The sequence below is a fragment of the Bombina bombina genome, chromosome 1, assembly GCF_027579735.1.
Source record: "Bombina bombina isolate aBomBom1 chromosome 1, aBomBom1.pri, whole genome shotgun sequence".
NCBI lineage: Eukaryota > Metazoa > Chordata > Amphibia > Anura > Bombinatoridae > Bombina > Bombina bombina.
In genome coordinates, this window is record NC_069499.1 from 1,505,200,473 (window position 1) to 1,505,216,755 (window position 16,283).

The window sequence follows — 16,283 nt, forward strand, 5'->3', positions numbered from 1 at the left end:
CCTGATGAAAAATCAGAAAAGGAGACTCACAAGAAAGAGCAGACAATTCAGAGACTCTTCTGGCAGAAGAGATGGCCAAAAGGAACAAAACTTTCCAAGAAAGTAATTTAATGTCCAATGAATGCATAGGTTCAAACGGAGGAGCTTGAAGAGCCCCCAGAACCAAATTCAAACTCCAAGGAGGAGAAATTGACTTAATGACAGGTTTTATACGAACCAAGGCTTGCACAAAACAATGAATATCAGGAAGATTAGCAATCTTTCTGTGAAAAAGAACAGAAAGAGCAGAGATTTGACCTTTCAAGGAACTTGCGGACAAACCTTTATCTAAACCATCCTGAAGAAACTGTAAAATTCTCGGAATTCTAAAAGAATGCCAGGAAAAATGATGAGAAAGACACCAAGAAATATAAGTCTTCCAGACTCTATAATATATCTCTCTAGATACAGATTTACGAGCCTGTAACATAGTATTAATCACAGAGTCAGAGAAACCTCTTTGACCAAGAATCAAGCGTTCAATCTCCATACCTTTAAATTTAAGGATTTGAGATCCTGATGGAAAAAAGGACCTTGCGACAGAAGGTCTGGTCTTAACGGAAGAGTCCACGGTTGGCAAGAGGCCATCCGGACAAGATCCGCATACCAAAACCTGTGAGGCCATGCTGGAGCTACCAGCAGAACAAACAAGCATTCCTTCAGAATCTTGGAGATTACTCTTGGAAGAAGAACTAGAGGCGGAAAGACATAGGCAGGATGATACTTCCAAGGAAGTGATAATGCATCCACTGCCTCTGCCTGAGGATCCCGGGATCTGGACAGATACCTGGGAAGTTTCTTGTTTAGATGAGAAGCCATCAGATCTATTTCTGGAAGATCCCACATTTGAACAATCTGAAGAAATACCTCTGGGTGAAGAGACCATTCGCCCGGATGCAACGTTTGGCGACTGAGATAATCCGCTTCCCAATTGTCTATTCCTGGAATATGAACCGCAGAGATTAGACAGGAGCTGGATTCCGCCCAAACCAGAATTCGAGATACTTCTTTCATAGCCAGAGGACTGTGAGTCCCTCCTTGATGATTGATGTATGCCACAGTTGTGACATTGTCTGTCTGAAAACAAATGAACGATTCTCTCTTCAGAAGAGGCCAAGACTGAAGAGCTCTGAAAATTGCACGGAGTTCCAAAATATTGATCGGTAATCTCACCTCCTGAGATTCCCAAACCCCTTGTGCTGTCAGAGACCCCCACACAGCTCCCCAACCTGTAAGACTTGCATTTGTAGAAATTACAGTCCAGGTCGGAAGAACAAAAGAAGCCCCCTGAACTAAACAATGGTGATCTGTCCACCACGTCAGAGTGTGTCGTACAATCGGTTTTAAAGATATTAATTGAGATATCTTTGTGTAATTCCTGCACCATTGGTTCAGCATACAGAGCTGAAGAGGTCGCATGTGAAAACGAGCAAAGGGGATCGCGTCCGATGCAGCAGTCATAAGACCTAGAATTTCCATGCATAAGGCTACCCAAGGGAATGATTGTGACTGAAGGTTTCGACAAGCTGAAATCAATTTTAGACGTCTCTTGTCTGTCAAAGACAGAGTCATGGACACTGAATCTATCTGGAAACCCAAAAAGGTTACCCTTGTCTGAGGAATCAATGAACTTTTTAGTGAATTGATCCTCCAACCATGATCTTGAAGAAACAACACAAGTCGATTCGTATGAGATTCTGCTAAATGTGAAGACTGAGCAAGTACCAAGATATCGTCCAAATAAGGAAATACCACAATACCCTGTTCTCTGATTACAGACAGAAGGGCACCGAGAACCTTTGTAAAAATTCTTGGAGCTGTAGCTAGGCCAAACGGCAGAGCCACAAACTGGTAATGCTTGTCCAGGAAAGAGAATCTCAGAAACTGATAGTGAGCTGGATGAATCGGAATATGCAGATATGCATCCTGTAAATCTATTGTAGACATATAATGCCCTTGCTGAACAAAAGGCAGGATAGTCCTTACAGTTACCATTTTGAATGTTGGTATCCTTACATAACGATTCAATATTTTTAGATCCAGAACAGGTCTGAAGGAATTCTCCTTCTTTGGTACAATGAAGAGATTCGAATAAAACCCCAGCCCCTGTTCCAGAACTGGAACTGGCATAATTACCCCAGGCAACTCTAGATCTGAAACACATTTCAGAAATGCTTGAGCTTTCACTGGGTTTACTGGGACACGGGAAAGAAAAAATCTCTTTGCAGGAGGTCTTATCTTGAAACCAATTCTGTACCCTTCTGAAACAATGTTCTGAATCCAAAGATTGTGAACAGATTTGATCCAAATTTCTTTGAAAAAACGAAATCTGCCCCCTACCAGCTGGGCTGGAATGAGGGCCGCACCTTCATGTGGACTTAGAAGCTGGCTTTGCTTTTCTAGAAGGCTTGGATTTATTCCAGACTGGAGATGGTTTCCAAACTGAAACTGCTCCTGAGGATGAAGGATCAGGCTTTTGTTCTTTGTTGAAACGAAAGGAACGAAAACGATTATTAGCCCTGTTTTTACCCTTAGATTTTTTATCCTGTGGTAAAAAAGTTCCTTTCCCACCAGTAACAGTTGAGATAATGGAATCCAACTGAGAACCAAATAATTTATTACCCTGGAAAGAAAGGGAAAGTAGAGTCGATTTAGAAGACATATCAGCATTCCAAGTTTTAAGCCATAAAGCTCTTCTAGCTAAAATAGCTAGAGACATAAACCTGACATCAACTCTGATAATATCAAAAATGGCATCACAGATAAAATTATTAGCATGTTGAAGAAGAATAATAATATTATGAGAATCATGATCTGTTACTTGTTGCGCTAGTTTCCAACCAAAAAGTTGAAGCTGCAGCAACATCAGCCAATGATATAGCAGGTCTAAGAAGATTACCTGAACACAGATAAGCTTTTCTTAGAAAGGATTCAATTTTCCTATCTAAAGGATCCTTAAAGGAAGTACCATCTGCCGTAGGAATAGTAGTACGTTTAGCAAGGGTAGAAATAGCCCCATCAACTTTAGGGATTTTGTCCCAAAACTCTAATCTGTCGGACGGTACAGGATATAATTGCTTAAAACGTTTAGAAGGAGTAAATGAATTACCGAAATTATTCCATTCTCTGGAAATTACTTCAGAAATAGCACCAGGAACGGGAAAAACTTCTGGAATAACCACAGGAGATTTAAAGACCTTGTCTAAACGTTTAGATTTAGTATCAAGAGGACCAGAATCCTCAATTTCTAATGCAATTAGGACTTCTTTAAGTAAAGAACGGATAAATTCCATTTTAAATAAATATGACGATTTATCAGCATCAACCTCTGAGACAGAATCCTCTGTATCAGAAGAATCATTAGAATCAGAATGATGATGTTCATTTAAAAATTCATCTGTATAAAGAGAAGTTTTAAAAGACTTTTTATGTTTACCAGAAGGAGGAATAACAGACATAGCCTTCTTAATGGATTCAGAAACAAAATCTCTTATGTTATCAGGAACACTCTGAACATTAGATGTTGATGGAACTGCAACAGGTAATGGTACTTTACTAAAGGAAATATTTTCTGCATTAACAAGTTTGTCATGACATTTAATACAAACAACAGCTGGAGGAACAACTACCAAAAGTTTACAGCAGATACACTTAGCTTTGGTAGTTCCAGCACCAGGCAGCGATTTTCCAGTAGTATCTTCTGACTCAGTTGCAACGTGTGACATCTTGCAATATGTAATAGAAAAAACAACATATAAAGCAAAATTGATCAAATTCCTTAAATGACAGTTTCAGGAATGGGAAAAAATGCCAGTGAACAAGCTTCTAGCAACCAGAAGCAAAAAAATAACGAGACTTAAAGTGGAGACAAAAATTGACGCCCACATTATTTGGCGCCTAAATGCTATTAGCGCCAAAAACAGAATTTATGCTTACCTGATAAATTACTTTCTCCAATGGTGTGTCCGGTCCACGGCGTCATCCATTACTTGTGGGATATTCTCCTGCCCCACAGGGAAAGGCAAGGAGAGCACACAGCAAGAGCTGTCCATATAGTCCCTCCCAGGCTCCGCCCCCCCAGTCATTCGACCGACGGTTAGGAGAAAAAAAGGAGAAACTATAGGGTGCCGTGGTGACTGTAGTGTATAGAGAGATACATTTTTCAAACCTGATTAAAAAACCAGGGCGGGCCGTGGACCGGACACACCATTGGAGAAAGTAATTTATCAGGTAAGCATAAATTCTGTTTTCTCCAACATTGGTGTGTCCGGTCCACGGCGTCATCCATTACTTGTGGGAACCAATACCAAAGCTTTAGGACACGGATGAAGGGAGGGAGCAAATCAGGTTACCTAAACAGAAGGCACCACAGCTTGCAAAACCTTTCTCCTAAAAATAGCCTCCGAAGAAGCAAAAATTTTCAAATTTGTAGAATTTGGCAAAAGTGTGCAGAGAAGACCAAGTTGCTGCCTCACATATCTGATCAACAGAAGCCTCGTTCTTGAAGGCCCATGTGGAAGCCACAGCCCTAGTAGAGTGAGCTGTGATTCGTTCAGGAGGCTGCCGTCCGGCAGTCTCATAAGCCAATCGGATAATGCTTTTCAGCTAGAAAGAAAGAGAGGTAGCAGTAGCTTTTTGTCCTCTCCTCTTACCAGAATAAACGACAAACAAAAAAGAAGTTTTGTCTGAAATCCTTTGTTGCTTCTAAATAGAACTTTAAAGCACGGACTACATCTAAATGGTGTAACAAATGTTCCTTCTTTGAAACTGGATTCGGACACAAAGAAGGGACAACTATTTCCTGGTTAATATTCTTGTTGGAAACAACTTTTGGAAGAAAACCAGGCTTGGTACGCAAAACCTTATCTGAATGGAACACCAGATAGGGTGGATCACACTGCAAAGCAGACAATTCAGAAACTCTTCTAGCAGAAGAAATAGCAACCAAAAACAGAACTTTCCAAGATAGTAACTTGATATCTATGGAATGTAAGGGTTCAAATGGAACCCCTTGAAGAACTGAAAAAACTAAATTTAGACTCCAGGGAGGAGTCAAAGGTCTGTAAACAGGTTTGATTCTGACCAAAGCCTGTACAAAAGCTTGTACATCTGGCACAGCTGCCAGTCGTCTGTGTAACAAGACAGATAAAGCAGATCTCTGTCCTTTTAGAGAACTCGCTGACAATCCCTTATCCAAACCTTCTTGTTAGAAAGGAGAGGATCCTGGGAATATTAATCCATGAGAATCCCTTGGATTCACACCAACAGATATATCCTTTCCATATTTTATGGTAAATCCTTCTAGTCACAGGTTTTCTGGCTTGGACCAGAGTATCTATCACTGAATATGAAAACCCGCGCTTGGATAAAATCAAGCGTTCAATTTCCAAGCAGTCAGCTGGAGAGAAACTAGATTTGGATGTTCGAATGGACCTTGCACTAGAAGATCCTGTCTCAAAGGTAGCTTCCATGGTGGAGCCGATGACATATTCACCAGGTCTGCATACCAAGTACTGCGTGGCCACGCAGGAGCTATCAGAATCACTGAGGCCTTCTCCTGTTTGATCCTGGCTACAAGCCTGGGAAGGAGAGGGAACGGTGGAAATGCATAAGCTAGGTTGAACGACCAAGGCGTCACTAATGCATCCACTAGAGTCGCCTTGGGATCCCTGGATCTGGACCCGTAGCAAGGAACCTTGAAGTTCTGACGAGACGCCATCAGATCCATGTCTGGAATGTCCCATAATTGAGTCAACTGGGCAAAAACCTCCGGGTGGAGTTCCCACTCCCCCGGATGGAAAGTCTGACGACTCAGATAATCCGCCTCCCAGTTGTCTACTCCTGGGATGTGAATTGCAGATAGATGGCAGGAGTGATCCTCCGCCCATTTGATGATCTTGGATACCTCTCTCATCGCCAAGGAACTCTTTGTTCCTCCCTGATGGTTGATGTAAGCTACAGTCGTCATGTTGTCTGACTGGAATCTTATGAATCCGGCCTTCGCTAGTTGAGGCCAAGCCCGGAGAGCATTGAATATCGCTCTCAGTTCCAGGATGTTTATCGGGAGAAGAGACTCTTCCCGAGACCATAGACCCTGAGCTTTCAGGGAATCCCAGACCGCGCCCCAGCCTAATAGACTGGCGTCGGTCGTGACAATGACCCACTCTGGTCTGTGGAAACTCATTCCCTGAGACAGGTGATCCTGTGACAACCACCAACGGAGTGAGTCTCTGGTCATCTGGTCTACTTGAATCTTTGGAGACAAGTCTGTATAGTCCCCATTCCACTGCTTGAGCATGCACAGTTGTAATGGTCTTAGATAAATTCGCGCAAAAGGAACTATGTCCATTGCTGCAACCATCAACCCTACTACTACCATGCACTGAGCTATGGAAGGCTGCAGAATAGAGTGAAGAACTTGACAAGCTTTAGAAGCTTTGACTTTCTGACTTTTGTCAGGAAGATCTTCATTTTTAAAGAATCTATTATCGTTCCCAAGAAGGGAACTCTTGTCGACGGAGACAGGGAACTCTTTTCTACGTTCACCTTCCACCTGTGAGATATAAAAAAAGCTAGAACAATGTCTGTATGAGCCTTTGCTTTGGAAAGAGACGACGTTTGGATTAGAATGTCGTCCAGATAAGGTGCCACTGCAATACCCCTTGGTCTTAGAACCTCTAGAAGGGACCCTAGTACCTTTGTGAAAATCCTTGGATGATCTTTGTGGATAGGAATATGTAGATACGCATCCTTTAAATCCACGGTAGTCATAAATTGACCCTCCTGGATTGTAGATAAAATTGTTCGAATGGTTTCCATTTGAACGATGGAACTCTGAGAAATTTGTTTAGAATTTTTAAATCCAGAATTGGTCTGAAAATTCCCTCTTTTTTGGGAACTACAAACAGATTTGAGTAAAACCCCCGACCTTGTTCCACAGTTGGAACTGGGTGTATCACTCCCATCTTTAACAGGTCTTCTACACAATGTAAGAATGCCTGTCTCTTTATTTGGTTTGAAGATAAGTTAGGAACCTTCCCCTTGAGGGTAGTTCCTTGAACTCCGGAAGAAAACCCTGAGAGACTATTTCTAGTGTCCAGGGATCCTGAACATCTCTTGCCTAAACCTGAGCAAAGAGAGAGAGTCTGCCCCCTACTAGATCCGGTCCCGGATCGGGGGCTACCCCTTCATGCTGTTTTGGTAGCAGCAGGCTTCTTGGCCTGTTTACCCTTGTTCCAGCCTTGCATTGATTTCCAAGCTGTTTAGTCTGGGAAGCGTTACCCTCTTGTCTAGAGGCTGCCGAGTTGGAAGCCGGTCCGTTCCTGAAATTGCGAATGGAACGAAAATTGGACTTATTCTTAGCCTTGAAAGGTTTATCTTGTGGGAGGGCATGGCCCTTTCCCTCAGTGATGTCTGAAATAATCTCTTTCAATTCTGGCCCAAAAAGGGTCTTACCTTTGAAAGGGGTATTAAGCAATTTTGTCTTGGAAGATACATCCGCCGACCAAGACTTTAGCCAGAGCACTCTATGCGCCCCAATTGTAAACCCTGAATTTTTCGCCGCTAACCTCGCTAACTGCAAAGCGGTGTCTAAAATAAAGGAATTAGCTAACTTAAGTGCGTGAATTCTGTCCATGACTTCCTCATACGGAGTCTCCCTACTGAGCGACTTTTCCAGTTCCTCGAACCAGAACCACGCCGCTGTAGTGACAGGAATAATGCACAAAATAGGTTAAAGGAGGTAACCTTGCTGTACAAAAATCTTTTTAAGCAAACCCTCCAATTTTTTATCCATAGGATCTTTGAAAGCACAATTGTCCTCAATAGGAATGGTCGTGCGCTTGGCTAGAGTAGAAACCGCCCCCTCGACCTTAGGGACTGTTTGCCATGTGTCCTTCCTGGGGTCGACCATAGGGAACAATTTCTTAAATATAGGAGGGGGGACAAAAACAGAATTTATGTTTACCTGATAAATTACTTTCTCCAACGGTGTGTCCGGTCCACGGCGTCATCCTTACTTGTGGGATATTCTCCTCCCCAACAGGAAATGGCAAAGAGCCCAGCAAAGCTGGTCACATGATCCCTCCTAGGCTCCGCCTTCCCCAGTCATTCGACCGACGTAAAGGAGGAATATTTGCATAGGAGAAATCATATGATACCGTGGTGACTGTAGTTAAAGAAAATAAATTATCAGACCTGATTAAAAAACCAGGGCGGGCCGTGGACCGGACACACCGTTGGAGAAAGTAATTTATCAGGTAAACATAAATTCTGTTTTCTCCAACATAGGTGTGTCCGGTCCACGGCGTCATCCTTACTTGTGGGAACCAATACCAAAGCTTTAGGACACGGATGAAGGGAGGGAGCAAATCAGGTCACCTAGATGGAAGGCACCACGGCTTGCAAAACCTTTCTCCCAAAAATAGCCTCAGAAGAAGCAAAAGTATCAAATTTGTAAAATTTAGTAAAAGTGTGCAGTGAAGACCAAGTCGCTGCCTTACATATCTGATCAACAGAAGCCTCGTTCTTGAAGGCCCATGTGGAAGCCACAGCCCTAGTGGAATGAGCTGTGATTCTTTCAGGAGGCTGCCGTCCGGCAGTCTCGTAAGCCAATCTGATGATGCTTTTAAGCCAAAAAGAGAGAGAGGTAGAAGTTGCTTTTTGACCTCTCCTTTTACCGGAATAAACAACAAACAAGGAAGATGTTTGTCTAAAATCCTTTGTAGCATCTAAATAGAATTTTAGAGCACGAACTACGTCCAAATTGTGCAACAAACGTTCCTTCTCTCCTGGTTAATGTTTTTGTTAGAAACAACTTTCGGAAGAAAACCAGGTTTAGTACGCAAAACCACCTTATCTGCATGGAACACCAGATAAGGAGGAGAACACTGCAGAGCAGATAATTCTGAAACTCTTCTAGCAGAAGAAATTGCAACCAAAAACAAAACTTTCCAAGATAATAACTTAATATCAACGGAATGTAAGGGTTCAAACGGAACCCCCTGAAGAACTGAAAGAACTAAATTGAGACTCCAAGGAGGAGTCAAAGGTTTGTAAACAGGCTTGATTCTAACCAGAGCCTGAACAAAGGCTTGAACATCTGGCACAGCTGCCAGCTTTTTGTGAAGTAACACAGACAAGGCAGAAATCTGTCCCTTCAAGGAACTTGCAGATAATCCTTTCTCCAAACCTTCTTGAAGAAAGGATAGAATCTTAGGAATTTTTATCTTGTCCCAAGGGAATCCTTTAGATTCACACCAACAGATATATTTTTTCCATATTTTGTGGTAGATTTTTCTAGTTACAGGCTTTCTGGCCTGAACAAGAGTATCAATGACAGAATCTGAGAACCCTCGCTTTGATAAGATCAAGCGTTCAATCTCCAAGCAGTCAGTTGGAGTGAGACCAGATTCGGATGTTCGAACGGACCTTGAACAAGAAGGTCCCGTCTCAAAGGTAGCTTCCATGGTGGAGCCGATGACATATTCACCAGGTCTGCATACCAAGTCCTGCGTGGCCACGTAGGAGCTATCAAGATCACCGATGCCCTCTCCTGATTGATCCTGGCGACCAGCCTGGGGATGAGAGGAAACGGCGGGAATACATAAGCTAGTTTGAAGGTCCAAGGTGCTACTAGTGCATCTACTAGAGTCGCCTTGGGATCCCTGGATCTGGACCCGTAGCAAGGAACCTTGAAGTTCTGACGAGAGGCCATCAGATCCATGTCTGGAATGCCCCACAACTGAGTAATTTGGGCAAAGATTTCCGGATGGAGTTCCCACTCCCCCGGATGAAATGTCTGACGACTCAGAAAATCCGCTTCCCAATTTTCCACTCCTGGGATGTGGATTGCAGACAAGTGGCAGGAGTGAGTCTCTGCCCATTGAATGATTTTGGTCACTTCTTCCATCGCCAGGGAACTCCTTGTTCCCCCCTGATGGTTGATGTACGCAACAGTCGTCATGTTGTCTGATTGAAACCGTATGAACTTGGCCTTTGCTAGCTGAGGCCAAGCCTTGAGAGCATTGAATATCGCTCTCAGTTCCAGAATATTTATCGGGAGAAGAGATTCTTCCCGAGACCAAAGACCCTGAGCTTTCAGGGGTCCCCAGACCGTGCCCCAGCCCACCAGACTGGCGTCGGTCGTGACAATGACCCACTCTGGTCTGCGGAAGCTCATCCCCTGTGACAGGTTGTCCAGGGACAGCCACCAACGGAGTGAATCTCTGGTCCTCTGATCTACTTGTATCGTCGGAGACAAGTCTGTATAATCCCCATTCCACTGACTGAGCATGCACAGTTGTAATGGTCTTAGATGAATTCGCGCAAAAGGAACTATGTCCATTGCCGCTACCATCAAACCTATTACTTCCATGCACTGCGCTATGGAAGGAAGAGGAACAGAATGAAGTATTTGACAAGAGTTTAGAAGTTTTGATTTTCTGGCCTCTGTCAGAAAAATCCTCATTTCTAAGGAGTCTATTATTGTTCCCAAGAAGGGAACTCTTCTTGACGGAGATAGAGAACTTTTTTCTACGTTCACTTTCCACCCGTGAGATCTGAGAAAGGCCAGGACAATGTCCGTGTGAGCCTTTGCTTGTGGAAGGGACGACGCTTGAATCAGAATGTCGTCCAAGTAAGGTACTACTGCAATGCCCCTTGGTCTTAGCACCGCTAGAAGGGACCCTAGTACCTTTGTGAAAATTCTTGGAGCAGTGGCTAATCCGAACGGAAGTGCCACAAACTGGTAATGCTTGTCCAGAAATGCGAACCTTAGGAACCGATGATGTTCCTTGTGGATAGGAATATGTAGATACGCATCCTTTAAATCCACCGTGGTCATGAATTGACCTTCCTGGATGGAAGGAAGAATTGTTCGAATGGTTTCCATTTTGAACGATGGAACCTTGAGAAACTTGTTTAGGATCTTGAGATCTAAGATTGGTCTGAATGTTCCCTCTTTTTTGGGAACTACGAACAGATTGGAGTAGAACCCCATCCCTTGTTCTCCTAATGGAACAGGATGAATCACTCCCATTTTTAACAGGTTTTCTACACAATGTAAGAATGCCTGTTTTTTTTATGTGGTCTGAAGACAATTGAGACCTGTGGAACCTCCCCCTCGGGGGAAGCCCCTTGAATTCCAGAAGATACCCTTGGGAGACTATTTCTAGCGCCCAAGGATCCAGAACATCTCTTGCCCAAGCCTGAGCGAAGAGAGAGAGTCTGCCCCCCACCAGATCCGGTCCCGGATCGGGGGCCAACATCTCATGCTGTCTTGGTAGCAGTGGCAGGTTTCTTGGCCTGCTTACCTTTGTTCCAGCCTTGCATTGGCCTCCAGGCTGGCTTGGCTTGAGAAGTATTACCCTCTTGCTTAGAGGACGTAGCACTTGGGGCTGGTCCGTTTCTGCGAAAGGGACGAAAATTAGGTTTATTTTTGGCCTTGAAAGACCTATCCTGAGGAAGGGCGTGGCCCTTGCCCCCAGTGATATCAGAAATAACCTCTTTCAAGTCAGGGCCAAACAGCGTTTTCCCCTTGAAAGGAATGTTAAGCAATTTGTTCTTGGAAGACGCATCCGCTGACCAAGATTTTAGCCAAAGCGCTCTGCGCGCCACAATAGCAAACCCAGAATTTTTCGCCGCTAATCTAGCCAATTGCAAAGTGGCGTCTAAGGTGAAAGAGTTAGCCAATTTGAGAGCATGAATTCTGTCCAAAATCTCCTCATAAGAAGAATCTTTATTGAGCGCCTTTTCTAGTTCATCGAACCAGAAACACGCTGCTGTAGTGACAGGAACAATGCATGAAATTGGTTGTAGAAGGTAACCTTGCTGAACAAACATCTTTTTAAGCAAACCCTCTAATTTTTTATCCATAGGATCTTTGAAAGCACAACTATCTTCTATGGGTATAGTGGTGCGTTTGTTTAGAGTAGAAACCGCCCCCTCGACCTTGGGGACTGTCTGCCATAAGTCCTTTCTGGGGTCGACCATAGGAAACAATTTCTTAAATATAGGGGGAGGGACGAAAGGTATGCCGGGCCTTTCCCATTCTTTGTTTACAATGTCCGCCACCCGCTTGGGTATAGGAAAAGCTTCGGGGGGCCCCGGGACCTCTAGGAACTTGTCCATTTTACATAATTTCTCTGGAATGACCAAATTCTCACAATCATCCAGAGTAGATAACACCTCCTTAAGCAGGGCGCGGAGATGTTCCAATTTAAATTTGAATGTAATTACATCAGGTTCAGCTTGTTGAGAAATTTTCCTCCCTCAGACAAAACCTCCCTGGCCCCCTCAGATTGGTGTAGGGGCACTTCAGAACCAATATCATCAGCGTCCTCATGCTCTTCAGTATTTTCTAAAACAGAGCAGTCGCGCTTTCGCTGATAAGTGGGCATTTTGGCTAAAATGTTTTTGATAGAATTATCCATTACAGCCGTTAATTGTTGCATAGTAAGTAGTATTGGCGCACTAGATGTACTAGGGGCCTCCTGTGTGGGCAAGACTGGTGTAGACGAAGGAGGGGATGATGCAGTACCATGCTTACTCCCCTCACTTGAGGAATCATCTTGGGCATCATTTTCTCTAAATTTTGTGTCACATAAATCACATCTATTTAAATAAGAAGGAACCTTGGCTTCCCCACATACAGAACACAGTCTATCTGGTAGTTCAGACATGTTAAACAGGCATAAACTTGATAACAAAGTACAAAAAACGTTTTAAAATAAAACCGTTACTGTCACTTTAAATTTTAAACTGAACACACTTTATTACTGCAAATGTGAAAAAGTATGAAGGAATTGTTCAAAATTCACCAAAATTTCACCACAGTGTCTTAAAGCCTTAAAAGTATTGCACACCAAATTTGAAAGCTTTAACTCTTAAAATAACCAAGCCCAAAGGGGAATACGATACCAAATGACGCCTTCAGAAAGTCTTTTCAATGTATCAGAGCTCCTCACACATGCATCTGCATGTCATGCTTCCCAAAAACAAGTGCGCAATAGAGGCGCGAAAATGAGGCTCTGCCTATGATTAGGGAAAGCCCCTAGAGAATAAGGTGTCCAATACAGTGCCTGCCGGTTATTTTACATAATTCCCAAGAATAAAATAATTCCTCAAAGCTATGAAGTATTAAAATATGCTTATATATCAATCGTTTTAGCCCAGAAAATGTCTACAGTCTTAACAGCCCTTGTGAAGCCCTTTTTTTCTTATGTAATAAAAATGGCTTACCGGATCCCATAGGGAAAATGACAGCTTCCAGCATTACATCGTCTTGTTAGAAATGTGTCATACCTCAAGCAGCAAAAGTCTGCTCACCGTTTCCCCCAACTGAAGTTAATTCCTCTCAACAGTCCTGTGTGGAAACAGCCATCGATTTTAGTAACGGTTGCTAAAATCATTTTCCTCTTACAAACAGAAATCTTCATCTCTTTTCTGTTTCAGAGTAAATAGTACATACCAGCACTATTTTAAAATAACAAACTCTTGATTGAAGAATAAAAACTAAATTTAAACACCAAAAAACTCTAAGCCATCTCCGTGGAGATGTTGCCTGTACAACGGCAAAGAGAATGACTGCGGAAGGCGGAGTCTAGGAGGGATCATGTGACCAGCTTTGCTGGGCTCTTTGCCATTTCCTGTTGCGGAGGAGAATATCCCACAAGTAAGGATGACGCCGTGGACCGGACACACCTATGTTGGAGAAAGGTATGCCTGGCTTCTCCCACTCCTTATTCACTATGTCCGCCACCCGTTTAGGTATCGGAAAAGCATCAGGGTGCACCGGGACCTCAAGGAACTTGTCCATCTTGCACAATTTTTCTGGGTTGACCAGATTGTCACAATCATCCAGAGTAGATAGCACCTCCTTAAGTAATGCGCGGAGATGCTCTAATTTTGATTTAAATGTCACAACATCAGGTTCTGCCTGCTGAGAAATTCTTCCTGTATCAGAAATTTCCCCATCTGACAAACCCTCCCTCACTGCCACTTCAGATTGGTGTGAGGGTATGACAGAAAAATTATCATCAGCGCCCTCCTGCTCTACAGTGTTTAAAACAGAGCAATCGCGCTTTCTCTGAAATGCTGGCATTTTGGATAAAATATTAGCTATGGAGTTATCCATTACTGCCGTCAATTGCTGCATAGTAACAAGCATTGGCACGCTAGAAGTACTAGGGGTCGCCTGCGCGGGCATAACTGGTATAGACACAGAAGGAGATGATGTAGAACTATGTCTACTTCCTTCATCTGAGGAATCATCCTGGGCAACTTTACAATTTGTGAAAGTACTGTCCTTACTTTGTTTGGACGCTATGGCACAATTATCACACATATTTGAAGGGGGAACCACATTGGCTACCATACATACAGAACATGATCTATCTGAAGGTACAGACATGTTAAACAGGCTTAAACTGGTTAATAAAGCACAAAAAACGTTTTAAAACAAAACCGTTACTGTCTCTTTAAATGTTAAACAGGGCACACTTTATTACTGAATATGTGAAAAACTATGAAGGAATTATCCAATCTTTACCAAATTTTCACCACAGTGTCTTAATGCATTCAAAGTATTGCACCCCAATTTTCAAGCTGTTAACCCTTAAAATGTGGAAACCGGAGCCGTTTTTAATTTTAACCCCCTTACAGTCCCAGCTACAGCCTTTGCTGCGACTTCACCAATCCCAGGGGGGTATATGATATCAAATGAAGCCTTCTAGGAACGTTTTTAGTAGATTCCAGACCCACACACATGCAGCTGCATGTACTGTACTCATAAGTAACTGCACAGTAATGGCGCGAAAATGAGGCTCTGCCTACTACAGAGAAAGGCCCTTCCTGACTGGGAAGGTGTCTTAACAAGTGCCTGGTGCTAAAAAACGTTCCCCAATGTTATAAAAGTGTGAAATACAACTTCAAACTGCATATAATACTTCAATAAAGCAATCAATTTAGCCTTTAAGAGTGTCTACCAGTGTATAGCCCATAATAAGCCCTTTATTCTGTTTGAGACTAAGAAAATGGCTTACCAATCCCCATGAGGGAAAATGACAGCCTTCCAGCATTACACAGTCTTGTTAGAAAAATGGCTAGTCATACCTTGAGCAGAAAAGTCTGCTAACTGTTCCCCCCAACTGAAGTTCTCTCATCTCAACAGTCCTGTGTGGGAACATCAACTGATTTTAGTTACTATCTGCTAAAATCATAATCCTCTTTTAAACAGAACTCTTCATCTCTTTCTGTTTCAGAGTAAATAGTACATACCAGCACTATTTTAAAATAACAAACTCTTGATAGAAGAATAAAAAACTACAACTAAACACCACAAACTCCTCACCATCCCCGAGGAGATGCTACTTGTTCAGAGCGGCAAGGAGAATGACTGGGGGGGCGGAGCCTGGGAGGGACTATATGGACAGCTCTTGCTGTGTGCTCTCCTTGCCTTTCCCTGTGGGGGAGGAGAATATCCCACAAGTAATGGATGACGCCGTGGACCGGACACACCAATGTTGGAGAAAATGATGCCACATCCGGAACGCCGACATTTTTGGCACGAAAAACGTCAAAAACGACGCAACTTCCGGCGACATGTATGAAAAAAAAAATTCGCGCCAAGAAAGTCCGCGCCAAGAATGACGCAATAAAATGAAGCATTTTCAGCCCCCGCAAGCCTAACAGCCCACAGGGAAGTCAAATTTTAAGGTAAGATAAAAATGATATATTCAAATTCATTATCCCAAATATGAAACTGACTGTCTGAAATAAGGAAATGTTGAACATCCTGAGTCAAGGCAAATAAATGTTTGAATACATATATTTAGAACTTTATAAAAAAGTGCCCAACCATAGCTTTAGAGTGTCACAGAAAATAAGACTTACTTACCCCAGGACACTCATCTACATGTTGTAGAAAGCCAAACCAGTACTGAAACGAAAATCAGCAGAGGTAATGGTATATATATATATAAGAGTATATCGTCGATCTGAAAAGGGAGGTAAGAGATGAATCTCTACGACCGATAACAGAGAACCTATGAAATAGACCCCGTAGAAGGAGATCATTGAATTCAAACAGGCAATACTCTCCTCACATCCCTCTGACATTCACTGCACGCTGAGAGGAAAACCGGGCTCCAACCTGCTGCGGAGCTCATATCAACGTAGAATCTAGCACAAACTTACTTCACCACCTCCATAGGAGGCAAAGTTTGTAAAACTGATTTGTGGGTGTG

General features: G+C 43.0%; 1 protein-coding gene across 2 annotated transcripts in view; it reads right to left on the bottom strand.

The window, feature by feature from the left end:
• HELZ (helicase with zinc finger) overlaps positions 1-16,283 on the bottom strand; it is an 842,947-nt gene that overhangs the window by 717,440 nt on the left and 109,224 nt on the right. The window lies entirely within an intron of this gene.